The 22,577-nt window shown below is 39.3% G+C and overlaps 1 protein-coding gene across 4 annotated transcripts in view; it reads right to left on the minus strand.

The window, feature by feature from the left end:
* IL15 (interleukin 15) overlaps nt 1-22,577 on the minus strand; it is a 95,506-nt gene that overhangs the window by 31,877 nt on the left and 41,052 nt on the right. The window lies entirely within an intron of this gene.

Genomic DNA, 22,577 nt, shown 5'->3' on the forward strand with positions numbered 1-22,577 from the left:
TTACCTTAAAGGGTGATTAAAGTTAGCCAATCTTAGAAAGGGGAAAAGGGCCTTTCAAGCAGAGGGAAATAGTGGGGGAAGGCATGGAGGCAAGAAATACTATGAAGCATTCAGGTAAACTCCAAGCACTTCAATTTTACCAGCACATCAAGTTGGAGAAAGGGGGTAAAAGTGGTATAATTGAAAGTCGCTCAGGCGACTCTTTGAGACCCCATGGACTATACAGCCCATGGAATTCCCCAGGTCAGAATACTGGAGTGGGCAGCCTTTCCCTTCTCCAGGGGATCTTCCCAACCCAGGGATCAAACCCAGGTCTCCCTATTGCAGGCGGATTCTTAACCAGCTGAGCCACCAGGGAAGCCCAATGGTGTTATGAAAATGGTATGATCAATGATCAATGAGTTGTCACGGAAAACCTTGCTTGATAGAACTTACTGCTCACTGGCTCAGAAGTGCAAGGCACGATCAAAACTTGCATTTGATTTAGATATCTTGACCACCCTGAAGAGAATATATTTAAAGGAAGCAAGACTGAAGGTAGCAAAACAAATCAAACATTATTATAATAGATAGTTCATGTGCTACAGTACATAGTTCACGTTTGAAGAAGTAGTAATAGAAATCCCAAAGTAGTAACAGTGTTACTTATTGGAGTAACATTTCCCAGAAAAAATTGGCAGGTCGCATTGACTGTCTGATATGTAGAGGGAAAAAGCAGGAAGAGGCTTGAATGACTCACAGGTTTTGGGTTTGGAATGTCAGAGTAGTGGAGCTACTAATTGAGACTGGACATAAGACAGGGTTGGCTGGAAGGGAAGATGATTCACTCAGTGTTGAAGTTTGGGAGGGCGGTGGGATAGCAAAGATACTGGTTTGGCAGACAGATGAATATGCAAATTAGAATCTTAAGACATGGCAGGGCTGACGATATAAGGCAGGGGCTTAAGACCATGAGTTCAGAGCAAGCTAGGAGAGCATATAAAGAGAAAACTGCAGTGAAAAATGGGAGGAATAATCTTTAAACTTTCTTCAGATGATAGTTTTGGTGAAAGGCTTCTAATTGCTTGGGGTTAGTCACAGCTAACATGATCATGGGACAATGGAAACAGTGACAGACTTTATTTATTTGGGTTCCAAAATCACTGCAGATGGTGACTGCAGCTGTGAAATTAAAAGACACTTTCTCCTTGGAAGAAAAGCTATGACCAACCTAGACAGAATATTAAAAAAAAAAAAAAAAAAAGCAGAGACATTACTTTGCAAACAAAGATCCATATAGTCAAAGCTATGGTTTTTCCAGTAGTCATGTATGAATGTGAGAGTTGGACCATAAATAAGGTTGAGTGCCAAAGAACTGATGACTCTTGAGAGTCCCTTGGACTGGAAGGACATTCAACAACTCAATCTTACAGGAAATCAATCTTGAATATTCATTGGAAGGACTAATGCTGAAGCTGAAGCTCCAATACTTTGGCCACCTGATGTGTAGAGCTGACTCATTAGAAAAGACCCTGATGCTGGGAAAGATTTAAGGCAGGAGGAGAAGGGGATGACAGAGGATAAAATGGTTGGATAGCATCACCGGCTCAATGGACATGAGTTTGAGCGAGCTCCAGGAGACGGTGATGGACAGGGAAGCCTGGCGTGCTGCAGTCCATGGGGTCACAAAGACCCCATGTCACAAATCGGACATGACTGAGCGACTGAAGAACAACCACAACATGATCCTGGGCTTCCCTGGTGGCTCAGTGGTAAAGAACTCACCTGCTAATGCAGGAGATGCAGGTCCAGTCTCTGGGTAGAGAAGATTCCCTGGAGGAGGAAATGGCAACCCACTCCAGTGTTCTTACCTGAGAAATTCCATGGACAGAGGAGGCTTGCAGGCTAGTCCATGGGGTCACAATAGAGTTGGATGCAACTTAGCAAATGAGCATCAAAAACATGATCACGCAGCCAGCAATTATAGCTCTCCTGTGGACTCAGCACAATTTGTTTGAATGTACAAAGCACATTTTTTCAATTCAAACATTTCTGAAGTAGGGTCCCATCTAATAAATGATCTCTAATCTCATCTCTAGAAAAGCTGATAGTAAAAAGATAGGTGCTTCTTAAAGACAATGACGGCATCTCAAGGCAAGTTCTCTGGGAAGGAGACTCTGAAACAGATTTCTGTGCAGGATGTATATTGAGAAGGGTCTTTGGGATCACTCTCTATGGGATAGGGAAGGAGAAAGCCCAGTAAGGCCCAGTCTCTCTCGGCTCTGTGGAGCACTGAAGCTGGGATGGCCCTTGACATTGTCGATCTTGGAGAAAACAGGGCTTTTCTAACACTCCCCTCTCTGCAAAGAACACTGCGTGTATGATGCCCCAGGAGTGGCCGTGACCTGGGCAACGAGAGGTTCTCCCAGAGAGGAATTTCCAGCAAGTGGCACTCCCAACCATCGGGAGAGCAAAATCATCATTCCTTAAGGAAAATACAGCCATAGCATGGCATCCACTGCAGATGATTCTCAAGACTGAAGGAAATCCAGCACTTCTATCTCCATGTGATTTGATCTTAATATGATCATGAAGTTTCAAACATAAATATTTCTTGGAACAAGCCATTTAAAAATCTGTTTTAGTAAAAGGTTAGATCATCTGGAATCCCACCCTGTTTGGCACAAAGTGGAGAAAGAGAATTACTCTGGAACATTTAAAGTAATATACAAGATTTTTAAAAGACACTCATTGCAAAATTTCCAGAGACTGACAGAAACATTATTTGGGACAAAAGACTAAATAATAATGGTTAAGTTCTAACTCTCTGAGCACTTAGAATGAGGTAGGTTTATCATGTAATTAGTAGCTCTGAAGTTCCAATGCTCCTATCTTACACGGCAAGGAAGGAACAGCCCCAGGCCTGTAGTGGAGGCATGGAGGGTGACCCCAGCCTTGTGTCACATTCTACCTCCTAGTTGGCATCTCAGGTTAACAGCAGGTCCTATCAGCAGGCAGGCTGCCAGCATGCCCCTCAATCTACATTGACTCCAATGACAACCTAACCCCAGCAGACCTCATGGGGAATTCAAACCTTATCCATGACTCTCAAGGACCTGAATACCAAGCCTGGTGCCTTGATTCCTCAGGGCTTTCAGCTACTTTATATAGATATTCTATTTTTGTATATTGCATGCTAAGTTCCTTCAGTCATGTCTGACTCTTTGCCTCCCTAAAGACCATAGTCCGCCAGGCTCCTCTGTTTTTGGGATTCTCCAGGTAAGAATACTGAAGTGCATTGCTATGCCCTCCTCCAGGGGATCTTTCAGACCCAGGGATCAAACCCATGTCTCTTATGTCTTCTGCACTGGTAGATGAGTTCTTTACCCCTAGTACCACCTAGGAAACCCAGATGCTCTATTTAGATATGTGCTAATGAAGCAACAGTTAGAACTGGACATGGAACAACAGACTGGTTCCAAACCAGGAAAGGAGTACATCAAGGCTGTATTGTCACCCTGCTTATTTAATCATATACAGGGTACGTCATGAGAAACACTGGGCTGGATGAAGCATAAGCTGGAATCAAGGTTGCTGGGAGAAATATCTATAACCTCAGATATGCAGATGACACCACCCTTATGGCAGAAAGTGAAGAGGAACTAAAGAGTCTCTTGATGAAAGTGAAATAAGAAAGTGAAAAGCCTGGCTTAAAACTCAGCATTCAGAAAACTAAGATTATGGCATCTGGTCCCATCACTTCATGGCAAATAGATGGGGAAACAGTGGAAGTAGTGACAGACTCTATTATTTTGGGGGGCTCCAAAATCACTGCAGATGGTGACTGAAGCCATGAAATTCAAAGAAACTTACTCCTTGGAAGAAAAGTTGTGAACAACCTAGACAGCATATTAAAAAGCAGAGACATTACTTTACCAACAAAAGTCCATCTAGTCAAAGCGATGGTTTTTCCAGAGTCATGTGTGGATGTGAGAGTTGGACTATAAAGAAAGCTGAGCGCTGAAGAATTGATGCTTTTGAACTGTGGTGTTGGAGATGACTCTTGAGAATCCCTTGGACAGCAAGGAGATCCAACCAGTCCGTCCTAAAGAAATCGGTCCTGAATATTCATTGGAAGCACTGATGCTGAAACTGAAACTCCAATACTTTGGCTACCTGATGGGAAGAACTGACTCATTGGAAAAGACCCTGATGCTGGGAAAGATTGAAGGCAGGAGGAGAAGGAGACGACAGAGGATGAGATGGTTGGATGGCATCACCAACTCAATAGACTAACTCTGGGAGTTGGTGATGGACAGGGAGGCCTGGCGTGCTGTAGTCCATGGGGTAGCAAAGAGTCAGACAAGACTGAGCGACTGAACTGAACTAATGAGTTTTCCCCCTCTTCTCACAGTTGAACCTGCCCACAAGGGTGGGGATGATGAGTCAAGAGGAGCAGTGAGGACGTAGCCAGGCTGGACCCACTGGAGAGGCACTGGCTGTCTGAGATCAGGCCAAGTGAAACCCAAAAACTGAACTTCACTGAGCCTTAGCTCCAAACAAGAGGGACTGCCTGAGCAAGAAGCCCCAGAGAAGGTTAAAAATGCACTGCTTCTGGTAATGCATTCTGATGGTAAAGAATATTTCCTAAACCATCGACCAAAAAAAAATTTTTTTTTTCAATCTACTCTGCCACAGGAAATAATAACTTTTCCTTCTATTCTCCCTATAGAAAATATAGAAAATCATTATCCCTATAGAAAATATAGAAAATCATTATCACACGAAAGAGGAAATCTGAGTGTATGCAGACAAAACCCAGCTTAGAGTATTGTTGTTTTTCCAAGGCTTCTCTTCTTTAGTTGGGTGCTTGTTTTATACAAATTGAAAACATGAGCTCTTTAATCTTTTTTTTAAAATGATCAATGACACCTTTAACATCTAAAAGCTATGCACTCTCTCCTCAGAAAAATGCATATAAACACATATCCAAAAATTTGGATGAAATCATGTGAGGCTAAAACATTAAATCCTGTAGAGGTTTCAGAATACCTTTTTTCTAGATTGTTGGCCCTGCAAAGTGATTTTTTTTAATGCATATACATAACACATACATAAAATACATTCGTTTATCTCCTACAGTGCCTAACATTGCAGTTAACATGGAAGTTTAATAAATGTCCACTGATTTCAATTACCCAAGAACTAAGTAGCCAACAGAAGACACAGAACCATCCTTGTAATTCTTTGCCTGGTTGTATCTTACACTATTTCATGATTTCCTTTTTTAAAAAAAGACATAATTATTGTTACTGTGGGTTCAGGTTTAGAGCAGAAGTAAAATAAACATTAAACTACAAACTCAGTATAACTACTTGGATATAACTACACATGCAATAAAAATTCACGTTTAGGTGAGGAGAGTACCTGTAACATAGGCAGTACTCAAGTATTTGTGGATTGTGAATACATGAATAAATGAATAATAAATAAGACAGGATAAAGGCTGCCGCAAATGGAGGTTTTTGGATCACGGGGCGGGGGGCGGCAATTGAGGTTATTATTGAAGAGTGAATATGATTTGAATAGGAAGAAGGAGGCTATTCCAGCTAATATAGACCCAGCATAAATTATACCATCCAAGGATGAGAAAGCCTAAGAGGAGTCACCAACTGGAAAGTAATGAAGGAAGTCAAAGGAAATACATTTGAATAGGTGAATTGGAGTGAGACTCCATATGACCTTCCAAGTCAAGGTGAAGAATCAGATATTTGTTCTGGACAACAGAATACAACTTCAGATTCTTAGACAGTGAAGTTACCTAACAATTATACTTTACAAGACTTAGTCAGTAATTAAACCCATAACTGAAGAGAAAAAAATCATTCATCATTTTTTAACATCAACTAGTATGATACTCAACCAAGTGTTTACTTATTAAACAAACTATAACCTTAATCTGAGTGATAGCTCTTCTATTTTAAAAAATTAGCTTTTGTTTCCTGGTCATCAACAATCATCCTTTTGTTCCAGGAAAATAGAGACTGTTGATTATTTAAGAGTGAAATTTGTAGTTGATGGCATGCTGAACCCACATGTTAATTATTAGATGGGTAAATAGAGGACTGGGTCATAACTAGCATAAAGTCCTCCCAGCATAAAATTCTCCAGCCTCTCCAGCACATATGCCCAATAGGAACTTCCATCTGGGTTGTGACTGTTGTCTCTTGTAATATACATAATGTATTACATATACATCATTCAATTTATCAAGTATTCATGGTGTTTCTGCATTTTGACTGGCCTACTAAAGCCAGCCTTCATTCACTCTCTTTATAAATCCCTTCAGAGTACATTTGGTTATAGCCCTCTTTAGAACTCTAACTATTGACAAAAGTGAAAAGTAAACAATGTTTTTTCTTTCCCAGAAAATTTGTACCACCTGCTCTCCAGCCAAAAACTTTATTCTTCCCCTTAAGCACCATCTTTTCCACTGGCAAACAAATATTATTTCAATGACTGAAAGTGGAAGTAAACTTGAGAAAGTGAAGTCGCTTAGTTGTGTCCGACTCTTTGCGACCTTGTGGGCTGTAGCCCACCAGGCTCCTCCGTCCATGGGATTCTCCAGGCAAGAATACTGGAGTGGGTTGCCATTTCCTTCTCCAGGGGATCTTCCCGACCTAGGGATCGAACCCAGGTCTCCCACATTGCAGGCAGACGCTTTAACCTCTGAGCCACCAGGGAAGCCCCAAACTTGAGAATGCTGTCCTAATATATAGATAGGATAAAAGTGAGCCATAAGTTGTTAAGTAATTTATACCAGGTTCCTACCTTTTATCTATGACATTACGGTGTCTCTCACTATTTCTTAACTGTTCGGGGAACGTCCCAGTGTTGGCTTGCCATCGTATGTCTATCCATGTACTGTCCGGGAAACTTCCCAGTGTGGGCTTGCCATTGTATGTCTATCCATGTGCGTGTGTGTGTGTGTGTGTGCACAGCATGTGCACATACACACAAATTTCCCATTTCATAGAATCTGATAAAAGTCTCCGCTTCTATAAACCTTATATATTTTTGGATGTGACTATTTATTCTGTAAGGGTGCTGTAGCTATGGGGAGCTATATAACACTGACCTTCTGATGGAAAATCCTAGCGAGTACCTTATACCTTAAATGGTTTGGATCAAAAGTTTGATGGGGAAAAGCTTGTAATTAGATAAAATCAAAATTTTTGTGGAATTCAATTATCAATATTTTCCAAGGTTAGACTTGACAGAAAACTCATATTTCACTAAGTCAAGTTCACCTAGTTGTTAACATTTCTTATGGATCTGAATTTAAGAAGAAAGTATAGAGAAGGAGAACAAAGCTGGATATTATGGTTGTAGTCACCTACATAGAAAGATAATAGTTGAACCTGTCTTTATTGTTAACATTAATAAGTGTTCAGAAAAAAACTCACAATGGACTTCCCTGGTAGCCCAGTGGATAAGAACCCCCCTGCCAATGCAGGGTACATGGGTTCAATCCCTGGTTCCGGAGGATTCTATATGCCACGGAGCAAATAAGCCCCTGTGCCACAACCACTGACCCTGTGTCCTAGAACCTGCATGTCGCAACTACCGAGCCCAAGTGCCCAGAGACTGGGTTCCACAGCAAGAGAAGCCACGGTGACGAAAAGCCCACACACACAAACGAGAGTAGCCTCTGATCACCACCACTAGAGAGAGCCCACAGAGAGCAACGAAGACCCCGTACAGCCCAAAAATAAAACTAAAGAAATAAATACAGAAAAAAGAAAACACTCACAGTATGTCACAAACTATCCCTGAAGGAAAAAATACATTAAAAGAACAAAATATTAACATTAATCATCTCTGTAGCAGAACATACCATTCAAATATATCTAACATATCTAATGTTGGCTTCCCTGGTGGCTCAGAGGTTAAAGCATTTGCCCGCAGTGTGGGAGACCCAGGTTTGATCCCTGGGTCAGGAAGATCCCCTGGAGAAGGAAATGGCAACCCACTCCAGTATTCTTGCCTGGAGAAGCCCATGGATGGAGGAGCCTGGTGGGTACAGTCCACAGGGTCACAAAGAGTCGGACATGACTGAGTGACTTCTCTTTCATTCTTTCTTTCTTAATAAAAAAAAAATTGGGGACTTTCCTGGTGGTCTGGTGGTTCAGATTCTGTGTTTCAACGGCAGGGTGCATGGGTTCTATCCCCATTGGGGGAACAAAGATTCTGCATTCTGGATGCATGTCCAAAAAAAATTAAGAAGAGTTAAGAACAAAAATTCAGAAAGCAGCAGTGGAAAAAATTGTTTTAAAAAAACTGAACAACTGTATAGAGAAATTAGTCTTCAGCATAAATTACTTCAATATGAGCTGTAAATTTGTGAATTCTATTGAAATACACAATCTGCATGATGCCAAGAGAAAATAGTAATTCTTGGCCTCAGAAGCAACAAAATGGATCACTTGATGTCAGGGAGTTTTGTACAACCAATGGAGATTAAGCTCTGAACTAATGATCGCTTATCAAGCAACTAATGACTTAACTTTAGCTCCTGAAGAGTCTGTGGATTATTATCTGAAAGGAAAGAAAGCCCCATAATAGAGTAAAAGGCCATGCAGAGTAATTGCCTTCAGAAAAAAAAAGCTTTCTCAGTTTCCAACAGAAACACATAAAACATAAATTATACGGGAATGAAAAATATGTTAAAGATCTTGTTTTTTCACTTCGATTCCTTCGGGCACCCATTATCATGCTTGAACTGAATATTTACATCAAATAAACACCATTAGCAGAAAAGATGATGAAAGAAAATTCTTTCCCCACTTAGAGCATTTCAACATCTGGGCTACCATGGGTCATTAAGGTACAAGGAAATAGACCCTCTAGACTGCCACCTACCCTTTGATTTTTTTTTAAAGGAGAATTTGAAGAAATATCTGTATTGTTAGATTCCATTGGGATGCTGGACAACCTGTTTCCAGGCAAAGAAAAGATTACTATGACTTCTAGTAACCCTTTAAAAAAATGTCTTCTTTTAACTCAGGTTAATTAGACATGGCAACTCTTAAGAAAACAGAAGAAGGAAAGGCACCGTGTTTCACAGTGCATCTCATGTAAGAGTTCTGAGCAAGAATCAAGCAGTGTTCTGGGGAAAGAAGGAAAATGTACAGTGAGAGAAACAGGCATTCTCTCAGGCTTGGCTTAATTAAGGTAAAACTCTAAGTGGACCACTTAGAGTCACAGAATTATTGGGAGGGTGTTAAGGCTGAGCTGAGTACCAGAAATGTCAGCCAGTAAGGATACGTAGCCAGGTGATGTAACCACAAAGGGTAAGCGGAGAATCAGAAATTTTCATAAGGAAAAACTGGCATTAAAGTATGCTCATTTCAATGGGAAAAAAAAAAAAAACCTCTCCAAGATGTTTAATTAATGCTCAGCGAGGATTCCCTGGTCTGAGGCACTTCTTAGGAGTTATGCCTAGAGTAATAAAAGAGGTGAATTACTGAACATAAATGATGTTAGATCCTTGACAGTGCAAATAGCCAAGGAAAGCACTCCAAAAGCTTGATTCTAATGCACAGCAAGGGTGAGTTGAACAAGACTAGAAGCGAGCTGGCAACGACGGACCACGCGGAAGCATGGCCGAGAGGAGCCACCCCTCACACAAGGTCGGGGGCGGCGGCCGAGAGGAGCCACCCCTCACACAAGGTCGGGGGCGGCGGCCGAGAGGAGCCACCCCTCACACAAGGTCGGGGGCGGCGGCCGAGAGGAGCCACCCCTCACACAAGGTCGGGGGCGGCGGCCGAGAGGAGCCACCCCTCACACAAGGTCGGGGGCAGCGGCCGAGAGGAGCCACCCCATGCCCGAGGTCAGGGGCGACAGCTCAGAGGGGCAACCCCACGTCCAAGGAGCGGCGGCTGCGCGGTCGCAGGAGGGCCAAGAGGAGCTACTCCACCATCAAGGTCAGGAGGGGCAGCTGTGAGGAGATACTCCTCAACCAAGGTAAGGAGCAGTGGCTGTGCTTTGCTGGAGCAGCTGTGACGAGATACCCCACGTTCAAGGTAAGAGAAACCCAAGTAAGACGGTAGGTTTTGCGAGAGGGCATCAGAGGGCAGACACACTGAAACCATAATCACAGAAAACTAGCCAATCTGATCACACGGACCACAGCTTTATATAACTCCATGAAACTAAGCCATGCCCTGTGGGGCCACCCAAGACAGGCGGGTCATGGTGGAGAGGTCTGACAGAATGTGATCCACTGGAGAAGGGAATGGCAAACCACTTCAGTATTCTTGCCTTGAGAACTCCATGAACAGTATGAAAAGGCAAAATAATAGGATACTGAAAGAGGAACTCCCCAGGTCGATAGGTGCTCAATATGCTACTGGAGATCAGTGGAGAAATAACTCCAGAAAGAATGAAGGGATGGAGCCAAAGCAAAAACAATACCCAGTTGTGGATGTGGCTGGTGATAGAAGCAAGGTCCGATGCTGTAATGAATAATATTGCATAGGAACCTGGTCCATGAATCAAGGCAAATTGGAACTGGTCAAACAGGAGATGGCAAGAGTGAATGTCGACATTCTAGGAATCAACGAACTAAAATGGACTGGAATGGGTGAATTTAACTCAGATAACCATTATATCTATTACTGTGGGCAGGAATCCCTTAGAAGAAATGGAGTAGCCATCATGGTCAACAAAAGAGTCCGAAATGCAGTACTCGGATGCAATCTCAAAAACGACAGGATGATCTCTGTTCGTTTCCAAGGTAAACCATTCAATATCACAGTAATCCAAGCCTATGTCGTGACCAGTAATGCTGAAGCAGCTGAAGTTGAATGGTTCTATGCAGACCTACAAGACCTTTTAAAATTAACACCGAAAACAGATGTCCTTTTCATTCTAGGGGACTGGAATGCAAAAGTAGGAAGTCAAGAAACACCTGTGGTAACAGGCATTTTGGCCTTGGAATACGGAATGAAGCAGGGCAAAGGCTAATAGAGTTTTGCCAAGAGAATGCACTGGTCATAGCAAACACCCTCTTCCAACAACACAGGAGAAGACTCTACACATGGACATCAGTGGATGGTCAACACCAAAATCAGATTGATTACATTTTTTGCAGCCAAAGATGGAGAACCTCTATTCAGTCAGCAAAAAGAAGACTGGGAGCTGACTGTGGCTCAGACCATGAATTCCTTATTGCCAAATTCAGACTTAAATTGAAGAAAGTAGGGAAAACCACTAGACCATTCAGGTATGACCTAAATCAAATCCCTTATGATTATACAGTGGAAGTGAGAAATAGATTTAAGGGACTAGATCTGATAGATAGAGTGCCTGATGAACTATGGACAGAGATTCGTGACATTGAACAGGAGACAGGGATCAGGACCATCTCCATGGAAAAGAAATGCAAAAAAGCAAAATGGCTGTCTGAGGAGGCCTTACAAATAGCTGTGAAAAGAAGAGAGGCAAAAAGCAAAGGAGAAAAGGAAAGATATAAGCATCTGAATGCAGAGTTCCAAAGAATAGCAAGGAGAGATAAGAAAGACTTCTTCAGCGATCAATGCAAAGAAATAGAGGAAAACAACGGGATGGGAAAGACTAGAGATCTCTTCAAGGAAATTAGAGATACCAAGGGAACATTTCATGCAAAGATGGGCTCGATAAAGGACAGAAATGGTATGGACCTAAAAGAAGCAGAAGATATTAAGAAGAGGTGGCAAGAATACACAGAAGAACTGTACAAAAAGATCTTCACAACCTAGATAATCACGATGGTGTGATCACTGACCTAGAGCCAGACATCCTGGAATGTGAAGTAGGCCTTAAAAAGCATCACATGAACAAAGCTAGTGGAGGTGATGGAATTCCAGTGGAGCTATTTCAAATCCTGAAAGATGATGCTGTGAAAGTGCTGCACTCAATATGCCAGCAAACTTGGAAAACTCAGAAGCGGCCACAGGACTGGAAAAGGTCAGTTTTCATTCCAATCCCAAAGAAAGGAAATGCCAAAGAATGTTCAAATTACCATACAATTGCACTCATCTCACACGCTAGGAAAGTAATGCTCAAAATTCTCCAAGCCAGGCTTCAGCAATATGTGAACCGTGAACTTCCAGATGTTAAAGCTGGTTTTAGAAAAGGCAGAGGAACCAGAGATCAAATTGCCAACATCCGCTGGATCATGGAAAAAGCAAGAGAGTTCCAAAAAAACATCTATTTCTGCTTTATTGACTATGCCAAAGCCTTTGACTGTGTGGATCACAATAAACTGTGGAAAATTCTGAAAGAGATGGGAATACCAGACCACCTGACCTGCCTCTTGAGAAATCTGTAGGCAGGTCAGGAAGCAACAGTTAGAACTAGACGTGGAACAACAGACTGGTTCCAAATAGGAAAAGGAGTACGTCAAGGCTGTATATTGTCACCCTGCTTATTTAACTTCTATGCAGACTACATCATGAGAAACGCTGGGCTGGAAGAAGCACAAGCTGGAATCAAGATTGCCAGGAGAAATATCAATAACCTCAGATATGCAGAAGACACCACCCTTATGGCAGAAAGTGAAGAGGAACTAAAAAGCCTCTTGATGAAAGTGAAAGAGGAGAGTGAAAAAGTTGGCTTAAAGCTCAACATTCAGAAAACGATCATGGCATCTGGTCCCATCACTTCATGGGAAACAGTAGAAACAGTGGCAGACTTTATTATTTTGGGCTCCAAAATCACTGCAGATGGTGACTGCAGCCATGAAATTAAAAGACACTTACTCCTTGGAAGGAAAGTTATGACCAACCTAGATAGTATATTGAAAAGCAGAGACATTACTTTACCAACAAATGTCCGTCTAGTCAAGGCTGTGGCTTTTCCTGTGGTCATGTATGGATGTGAGAGTTGGACTGTGAAGAAGGCTGAGTGCCGAAGAATTGATGCTTTTGAACTGTGGTGTTGGAGAAGACTCTTGAGAGTCCCTTGGACTGCAAGGAGATCCAACCAGCCCATTCTAAAGGAGATCAGTGCTGGGTGTTCATTGGAAGGAATGATGCTAAAGCTCAAACTCCAGTACTTTGGCCACCTCATGCAAAGAGTTGACTCATTGGAAAAGACTCTGATGCTAGGAGGGATTGGGGATAGGAGGAGAAGGGGACGACAGAGGATGAGATGGCTGGATGGCATCACCGACTCGATGGACATGAGTTTGAGTGAACTCCGGGAGTTGGTGATGGACAGGGAGGCCTGGCGTGCTGCGATTCATGGGGTTGCAAAGAGTCGGACACGACTGAGCAACTGAACTGAACTGAACTGAACTGAACTGATTGAGCCCTCAAAGAAAGGCTGGTGGGACAGATGTTCTGTCAGAAGAAGGTGGTCAGATGAAAGACGTGTCCAAATACACTGGGCAAACACAATGCTGTGCTATGAACTTTTTAATAACACAGAGGGAAGAATTCATAAAGACAATTGCCAATCAACTTTTATGAGATTTCCTTTATAGCCAAGTTGTAAAGCCATCTCCATGCAGGAAGCTTTACTTTCCATCAAGTATTTGACAGAAACAGAACCATCTGACAAGTCTCTGATACTCAAAGAACAAAAAAAACAAAAGCAGTGCTACAATATTCATTCAGTAGAGAGAAGCACATAAAACACGGGAGACAGCTCACTCTGGACATGATATGGGTGGCGTTAGGCTTCCTGCCTCTAGCGATTGTAGTCACACGCTCCCTCTAGCTATAATAAAATATTGTTATCCAGCTAGAAAATCAACACATTGGCTTCCAAAGCACATGGACTCACTAGTTTTCCTATCAGAATCCTACAGCTTTATGAAGACACGCGCTGACAGAATGGCAGAGTAAAAAGAAAATAAAACCAAAAGAAAAACAGATAAACAGCTGTTTCCCCTTGCACGAAGGCATCACTGCAAACATATCATAGTAAAGGTTCTTGCATTGTGAGAAGTCTTTTTGTTCCCTACATACTGAACGGCAGCATGAATGGTTTTGCTCTGTTTGGGTTGCTATTTTCCAAACTTTATTACCAGAAAAATCATTCCCTAGATGCATGTTGCTCATAATATTCTCCCCTCTAGGGAGGGAAGTTATAGCTCAGACCCCATTTCTAATTTAACCGTTCACTTAATTTTCTTTAACAGTTTAAAATGTCCTGTGGATGCTATGACTTGGGCCATCAATTTGGGAGAGAGCCTGTCAGAATGACATCAGTATTTCATACAACATATTTCACAAAGAAAGGCAAAAACAATTTTGCTAAGACAATATGTGATAACTATTCTGGCTCTGGTCTGCTATTATGATGCCTGTGTCTCAATATTTTGGTAATTTATCCTAGATAGCAGGAATATGAATGTCTCTTTAAAGTGAGAATAATTATGCATAGCTTGTAACCAAATAGTCAAATAATCAGTATAAAAGATATGTCTGGTGAAATGCAGAAAAGGCAAAAAAAAAATAAATAAAAGAAAGAGAAAATGAAACACTTGAGAAGAGCAGAGCATGCACAACTGGAAGCTAAGAAAAAGTTTCATTGTGTGAAGAAAGAAAAACAATCCTATAACTTGATTAAGTATGTCGGGCGCCATGCACTTTGCAATCAATTTTACTATTATAGTGGTCACACACCCAAGTCCTACAGAAATGGAAATAAAAATAAACAAATGGGACCAAATAAATTTTACAAAATAGTCACAAACATTCATCTGTAAATTTTCTTCATATGTTTTGCTGAGATCCAACAAAGTCTAGGTAGTCAAACCGAAATAAATTAAAAATCTCTAGCAATTTGGAAACTAGCCAAAGTAGGTTATTCATTTTATAGTTGGGACAATGAGGTCCAGACATGTCTACTGACTTGTCCCAAATTACTTAATTACTGAGTTAATAATAATTATTAAAATAATTATTATTATGGAAATCCAGAATGCACACTGTTTCACATATAAACTATACTGCTCCTAATACAACTGAGCTGGTTCCCACAACTGTGAAGCTGGATCCAACCTCTAAATCATGGGGGGGAAAATAGATTCTCTCATTGTCTTAATGGGGAGAAAAAACAAGATTCAAAAGCAGTCAACAAAGAAATCAGTAGTACTCTCAGAAAAAGTTATACTCAATAGCCTAAGTAGTATATATCACATATTCAATATAACACTATGTGCTGTATATGTGTGTGTGTGTGCACCAGATCAAACATTCTACTCCATGTGGTCTCTAGTTAATGGTAGCTTGGTATCCTCAAGAGTGGGAATTTTCTTCATTGACTTTATATTTTTTGCAGTTCCCTTAGCACACTCTTAAAGGAATTATAGTCATTCAATTCAATTACCTCTGAAAAGAATATGAATAAAAAAGAAAAACTACAATTGCACTCTGATTTCCAAAAGAAACTGAAATGAGTTTGACTCAGTTAATCAAGTCTTTAAAGTGCATTTATAAGATAAGCAGAGAGGAGACAGGGTGCAAGCAGAAACCACAGCTTGAAATACAATAGGGTGGATTAAACCGACGCTCAGTGCAAATCACAGAAATATCCAGAGCATAACAAAACCCAATTTATGTTACTCCTGACCATCTGGATATCCTACTCTATAGGACCAGCGCTCATGCAATGCTTGTGCTGGCACCCTCTAATGCAGTACTTTTCACAGCAGTACGTGGAACCAACACAGTCTGGCTATGTAGCAATAATGTTGGTTCCCATAATCCCCGCGTATAAAATCGGGCCCTCTGATGAATGTGCTATGGGGACCAAGTTCTGTAGTTCAACCAAATCCAGGCTTGCCCAACTCAGTCAATTACTATTTTGAGGAACAGGGCATGACAAGCAAAATTATATACCTCACCCCGGCCCCCTACCAAATCCTACCTTAAAATGTGCATATGATGAGGTATTACCCCTGTTATATGGAGATGTTATATAGCACAGTTGACCTTAATAGGGAGATTATATGAGGGGAAGTGGGCAAGGAGGACAACTAATTTAATCACATGAGCTCAGAACGTTTTCTGGATGGTGGCACAGAGGGATGCCAGAGAGATTCAAGTCATGAGAAGGACTACACAGTGCCTTTGCTGGTCTCATGATGAAGGGAGTCATGTAAGAAGGAATACGGGTGGTTTTTAGGACTAGTATGTAGACCCTGCTGACAGCCAGCAAGGAGACAAGGACCTCACTCGTACAACCACAGGAATTGAATTATGCTCACAACGAATTATGCTGAATAATTAAATTTAACTTACATGCTTGGCAATGGATGTTTTTGGAGTTTCAAAGCCTCCACATAAAAGCCCAGCCTGGAAAACACCTTGATTTCTATCTTGTGAGACCCTGAGTAAAATACCCAGTCAAGCTTGTATGGACTTCTGTTCGACATAACTGTGATATAATTAATGGATGTTATTTTAAGCCCATAAGTTTGTAATGATTTGTTACACAGCATAGAAAACTACCAAAGATGACAATATAAATCATAAGAAGTTGTAATGAGGAGTAAAGAGATGATGCACACAATAAACCTAGCAAAGTAATTAGCATGCAATAAGAAATTAAGAAGCAATTAATGTATTTTTAAATATTTTATTTTATGACATTTCAAAGATAACTGTCACATTTTTGAAGTCAACCATTCTGAAATCCCCTGCAAAATTCTTTGGCTATTATTTCTGCCAAGACCATCAATACCTTGAACAGACTTAACAGGTGTAATTAAAATGAAATGTCATGTGAGATAACATATTAAATTAATCAGATGATTCACAAAGTACATTTGAAAATCATTTTGGCTCATTTGTATTTTCATCCTATACATGCTCCAATTCATTAGAGCATAGAAAATAACAATAATTTTTTTAAAAAGATATCTTTAAACAAGATTAGAATCCTGATAAATAAAGTCACAAGTGCTCTAGGTTCTGGTTCACTATTACAATAAAGAACAACTGAAGAATTACCTGAAACCTGTGCAAGGCTAATGTCAACTTTAGCAAAACTCTCTCGATTTTAGGACCCAAACAGGAAAGATTAAGCGCCTTGTGAATGCTCAATTTGCTTACATGGTTTGACTAGTCAAAATAACGCATAGTTATGAAAGTGGAAATGTGGCTTGAGAGAAAAGAGCAGAAAATTAATTATGTTGGAATATTAGGAATAGGATAAGAAATGAGAGTACTCTGAAGGAAGATAAACCATGTAATAAAGTTAGAAAGAAACTAGAATACTTTGAAAGATGATAAACCATATAGTAAGATTAAAAATAAAATGAATCTATGAGACTGCTGTCAGGATGACAGCAAAATATTACATATATATGACACAAATGGCCATGAGTTAAGGAAAAGACATTACACAGTGACAAAGGGTCAATTCGACAAGACGATAAAACATTTATAAATATTTATCCACCAACATAAGAGCACCTAAATGTATAAAGCAAATATTAATGTACCCAAGGGGAGAAAAGGAAAAAAAAATACAATAATAGCAAAGGACTTAACATCCCAATGATATCAATGGGTAGATCATCCAGACAAAAAATCAATAAGGAAACCCTTGATTTAAACTACATGTTAGGTCAGTCATCCGACCTAACAGACATATACAAAACATTCTATCCAAAAGTAGCAGAATATTTAAAAGTCAAAAGATAAGAAATTGTGTTCATCTTCAAGAAAAATAAAAGACATTCCCTATCATGAGAGACTATAATCAATAAATATAATTTGTTTTCCCTGCCAATATGAACATATATATCAATAATTACTTTAAGTGTAAATGGATTAAATGCTCTAACCAAAAGACACACACTACCCGAATGGATACAAAAATAAGACTTATATATATGCTGTCTGCAAGAGACCCACTTCAGACCTAGAGACACATACAAACTGAAAGTGAGATGATGAAAAGAGACATTCCATGCAAATGAAAATCAAAAGAAAGCCGAAGTAGCAATTCTCATATTAGACAAAATATACCTTAAAATAAAGAATATTATAAGAGATAAGGAAGGATATTACATAATGATCAAGGGATCAGTACAAGAAGAAGACATAACAATTGTAAACATTTATGAACCAAACATACAAGCACCTCAGTACACAAGGCAAACTCTAACAGACACAAAAGGGGGAATAGACAGTAACACAATAATAGTAGGGAACTTTAACACCCACTTACACCAATGGACAGATCATCAAAACAGAAAATAAAGAAACACAAGCCTTAAATGACATATTACACCTAATTAGATCTAACTGATATCTTCAGGACATTCCATCCAAACGCAGAAGAACACATTTTCTTTTCAGGTGCACACAGAACATTCTCTAGGATAGATCACATCTTGGGTAACAAATCAAGCCTTGGTAAATTTAAGAAAAACTGAAGTCAAATCAAGCATCTTTTCTGACCACAACACTATGAGACTAGATATCAATTATAGGGAAATATATATATATATATATATGTATATATGTAAAATACAAACACATTGAGATTAACCAATGCATTTCTAAATAGCCAACAGGTTACTGAAAAAATAAAATGGGAAATAAAACAAATTTCTAGAAACAAATGATAATGAAAACACAATGATTCAAAACCTATGGGATGCAGCAAAATCAGTTCTATGAAGGAAGTTTATAAAAATACAATCCAACCTCAAGAAACAAGAAAAACATCAGATAGATAACCTAACCTTACACCTAAAGCAACTGGAAAAAAGAAGAACAAAAGAACTCCAGAAGGAAAGAAATCATAAAGTTAAGAGCAGAAATAACTGAAAAAGAAATGAAAGAAACAATAGCAAAGATCAATAAAACTAAAAGTTGGTTCCTTAAGAAGATAAACAAAATTGACAAACTCAAAAAAAAAAACAACAACAACAACAAAGGGAGAAGACTCTAGTCAACAAAATTAGGAATGAAAAAGGAAAGATTACAAAAGACAATGCAAAAATACACAGGATCATAAGAGGGGTAGGATGGGATGGGAGGTGGGAGGGAGGTTCAACAGAGAGGGAAATGTGCATACCTACAGCTGATGCATGTTGATGTATGGCAGAAACCAACACAACATTGCAAAGCAATTATCCCTCAATTAAAAATTTTAAAAAGCAAGGAGACTAAACAGCTGGAAATGACATTAAAACAGAAATGACATGAAAACTACTCAGCTCTGCTCAGTTGCTCAGTCATGTCTGACTCTTTGCGACCCTTCAGGCTATAGCCCACTAGATTCCTCTATCCAGCGGGATTTTTCAGGCAAGAATACAGGAGTGGGTTACCATTCCCATCTCCAGGTGACCTTCCCAACCCAGGGATCAAACCCAGTCTCATCCATTGCAGGAAGATTCTTTTACCCACTGAGTCATTGGGGAAGCCATTAAAACTATTAGATTAAAAAATAAAACAAAATTGCTCCCCATCTCCACTCTATTATCTCTAAGCCTTGACTATACACTGAAATAAAAGGAAAATTGAATTAAAATATATTTCTCTTTTTGTTATGAAGGAATAAAAATGACAGCTAGTAAAAGGTAGGACTTATTTCTATTGTTAAACCACTGAAGATCAACTAATGGGATGTAAAATTCAAATTAGTAGATTTTACTCATATACAGATAGAACCTTTACTCATAATGAATGCATAAGTCAGAAGAAGCTGCAATATTTCCTTTATCTTATTTCATATAATTATTTACTAGTAATGATTACCAAAATAAAAAAATACAACTGTCAGTCTCTGTATATAGAAAGATTTTATCAAAGGTGAAATGAAAACTCATCATATTGCAAAGATGGCCACAACAATCCCTTCATCCCTGTGCCTTTGTGCAATGTAATGTCACTTCTCCTTCCATAGAGGGATGGAATCTCTTTTCTGTCCCATTAACCTGGGCTGGACCTATCTCTATAACTTGCTGAGCTTGAGAAGATTGGCAAAAATAAAAAGGAATTTCCAGGGCTAGGTTGTAGGAAACCATGCCTCTCTGTTTTCTCTATCTTTGAATGCTTCCACTGTCATGAAAGAAAATCCAGCTAGACTGCTAAATGAAATGAACATATATACAGAAAAACTCAGATCACAGCCAGCCCATGGACCCAGACATGTGAGTGAGGAATCTTCAGTAAGTCCAGACAAGACCAACAGAGAAACTGACCAGTCAACAAGCAGAATGGTAAGAAATAATAAAGTACTGTGGCTTTAAGTCCACTAATTTTTGATAATTTGTTACCTAGCAATAGATAACTGATTCACCATATACATATTTATAAATTGTAAGATTTAGAAAATATGAGTTAGTAATCTCTAGTCAATAAATCTCAGCCTATAATGTTAAACCATCTAACTTTCTACAGCACTTTGCAGTACTTTTCACAACCTAATTTTTCCCCTAACCATAACCGTATGAGCTAGTTATTATTAATATCCAGACGTAAAGAAGAGAAAACAAAGGCTGACTAGTTTACTTAGCTAAAACTGTGCCCACAAAACTAAATATCCTCACTAATCTGTGATCTTCTTTAGGTAGGGGATGTCTTACTCATCTTTGAATCTCAAGCACATGCAAGATGACAAACATAAAGAAGGAAATTTTTAAAAGGTTGGATGGATGGATGGTTGGGTGGATGGATGGATAAATGGATGAATAAATCAACCCGTTACTTCCTCTGCTCTTATAAATATTTTTAAATGCACAGCCCATCCAAAGTCTTTCTTTGTTAGGTGTTTTGGCTATTTTTCACTTGAGTTAGTAATAGATAGCTTCTATTCCTGATTGTCTCCTTGTAAGTAAAACCTAATATATCAATGTTTTTCTCAAAACTTAGTACCTAAAACTAAACACAATATTGAACTTATCTAAAACTCCTTTCTATAATCCGAATTCTGCATCTATAAGAAAGCAATGCTTTGTAAATTTCAAAAGTTTATCTGAAATAAGGTATCACGCTAAAGAAAACAAATAAAATAATGTCTTGGTTCTAATGGGATGAGATTGAATCTCTCTAGAAATCTGTTGTAAGAAGCAAAATTCCTTAGTTAAACTTAAGATCAATAAAACTCAGTCAGGAAAATATAATTATTCTCTTGTGATCTACTTGAATTGAGGGAATAAATGGACTCATTAATTTTAGCTAGTTTAAGAGGCTTCTTTAAGCTGTGCCATTGATTTTGGTTAATTTAGATAGAATTAAAGAACTCAAGTTGTTTTATTAAATGCTTTTTATAATGCATTTATTTTGGTCAGTTTTAAAAGATTATAACACTCTTTAATCCCATGGTTAAAACATAAATAATCCGCAATCCTTGATGCCAAGTGCAGCTAGCTACAATTATGTGCTGTTTTGTTCTATCATTTACCATCATGGTCTCATAAACCAAATGTAAGCCAAACTTTAAATTAATTTCTTTAGAATTATGAACTTAAGAATTTTCAGAAACTATTATGTTAATTCTAAAAATTTTTTTTAAAGTCTATATTAATTTTGGGCTTCCCGGGTGGCACTAAGGGTAAAGAACCAGCCTGCCAATGCAGGAGATGTAAGAGATGTGGGTTTGATCTCTGGGTTGGGAAGATCTCCTGGAGGAGGGCATGGCAACCCACTTCAGTAATGACTTTTCAAAACATATATATGCTAAAGATTAGGAAATCTAGATTTCTAGCCCAGACATGTCTGCCATCATTCTGTTCTCTGACAATAAATTATAGCAGGGGTTTTGGGAAATATGGCTTGATGGGGAAAATCAGGTTGAAGCTTCTGTTCTACATTTTAAAATTAGTAAAAAAAAAAAAAAATTAAAAAAAGAAGACTATATAACAGAGACAATAGTTGTCCCACAACAATTAAAATATTTGACCCTTTACACAAAAAGTTTGATCGCCATCAATGGTATTTCCACCCAAATAGGGTATCACTTTCTCAAACTTCTGCTGAGACAACACCTTCTGCTAACTTTTCATTCAACTTGCTTCAACCATGACCCCTGGCTCAGAAGCACCTATTGCCAGAGCCTCCCTCTGAGCCCCAATAACCATTTCTATGCTTTTGAGCTTCACCACTGCTATTTTCAACAACTTAGTCGAAACTTGCATCACCTTAAGGCTGAATTCCCACAACTATAATCTCTGTTTCACTCTTTAATTCTGCTGTCTGTGCCTCTAATGGGTTAATTTAAAACAACAACTTTATTATCATCATAGATCACTTAAACTGTATCAAGTTTTCCATTGCTTACTATTGTCTGTATAAATTATACGGCATTATTCGAGTTTATGGTTGCTGAGGGGCAGAGATAGGTAGGGAGCTTGGGATGGTCATGTACACACTGCTATATTTAAAATAGATAACCAACAAAGGACCTATTATATAGCACATGGATCTCTGCTGAATGTTCCGTGGCAGCCTGGATGGGAGAGGGGTTTGTGGGGAGAGTGGATACATGTATATGTATGGCCGAGTCCCTTTACTGTTCACTTGAACTATCAACATTGTTAACTGGCTATCCACCGATAAAAAACAAAAAGCTGAAAAAAGAAAAAG

Source organism: Bos javanicus, chromosome 17 (genome assembly GCF_032452875.1).
Source record: "Bos javanicus breed banteng chromosome 17, ARS-OSU_banteng_1.0, whole genome shotgun sequence".
Taxonomy (NCBI): domain Eukaryota; kingdom Metazoa; phylum Chordata; class Mammalia; order Artiodactyla; family Bovidae; genus Bos; species Bos javanicus.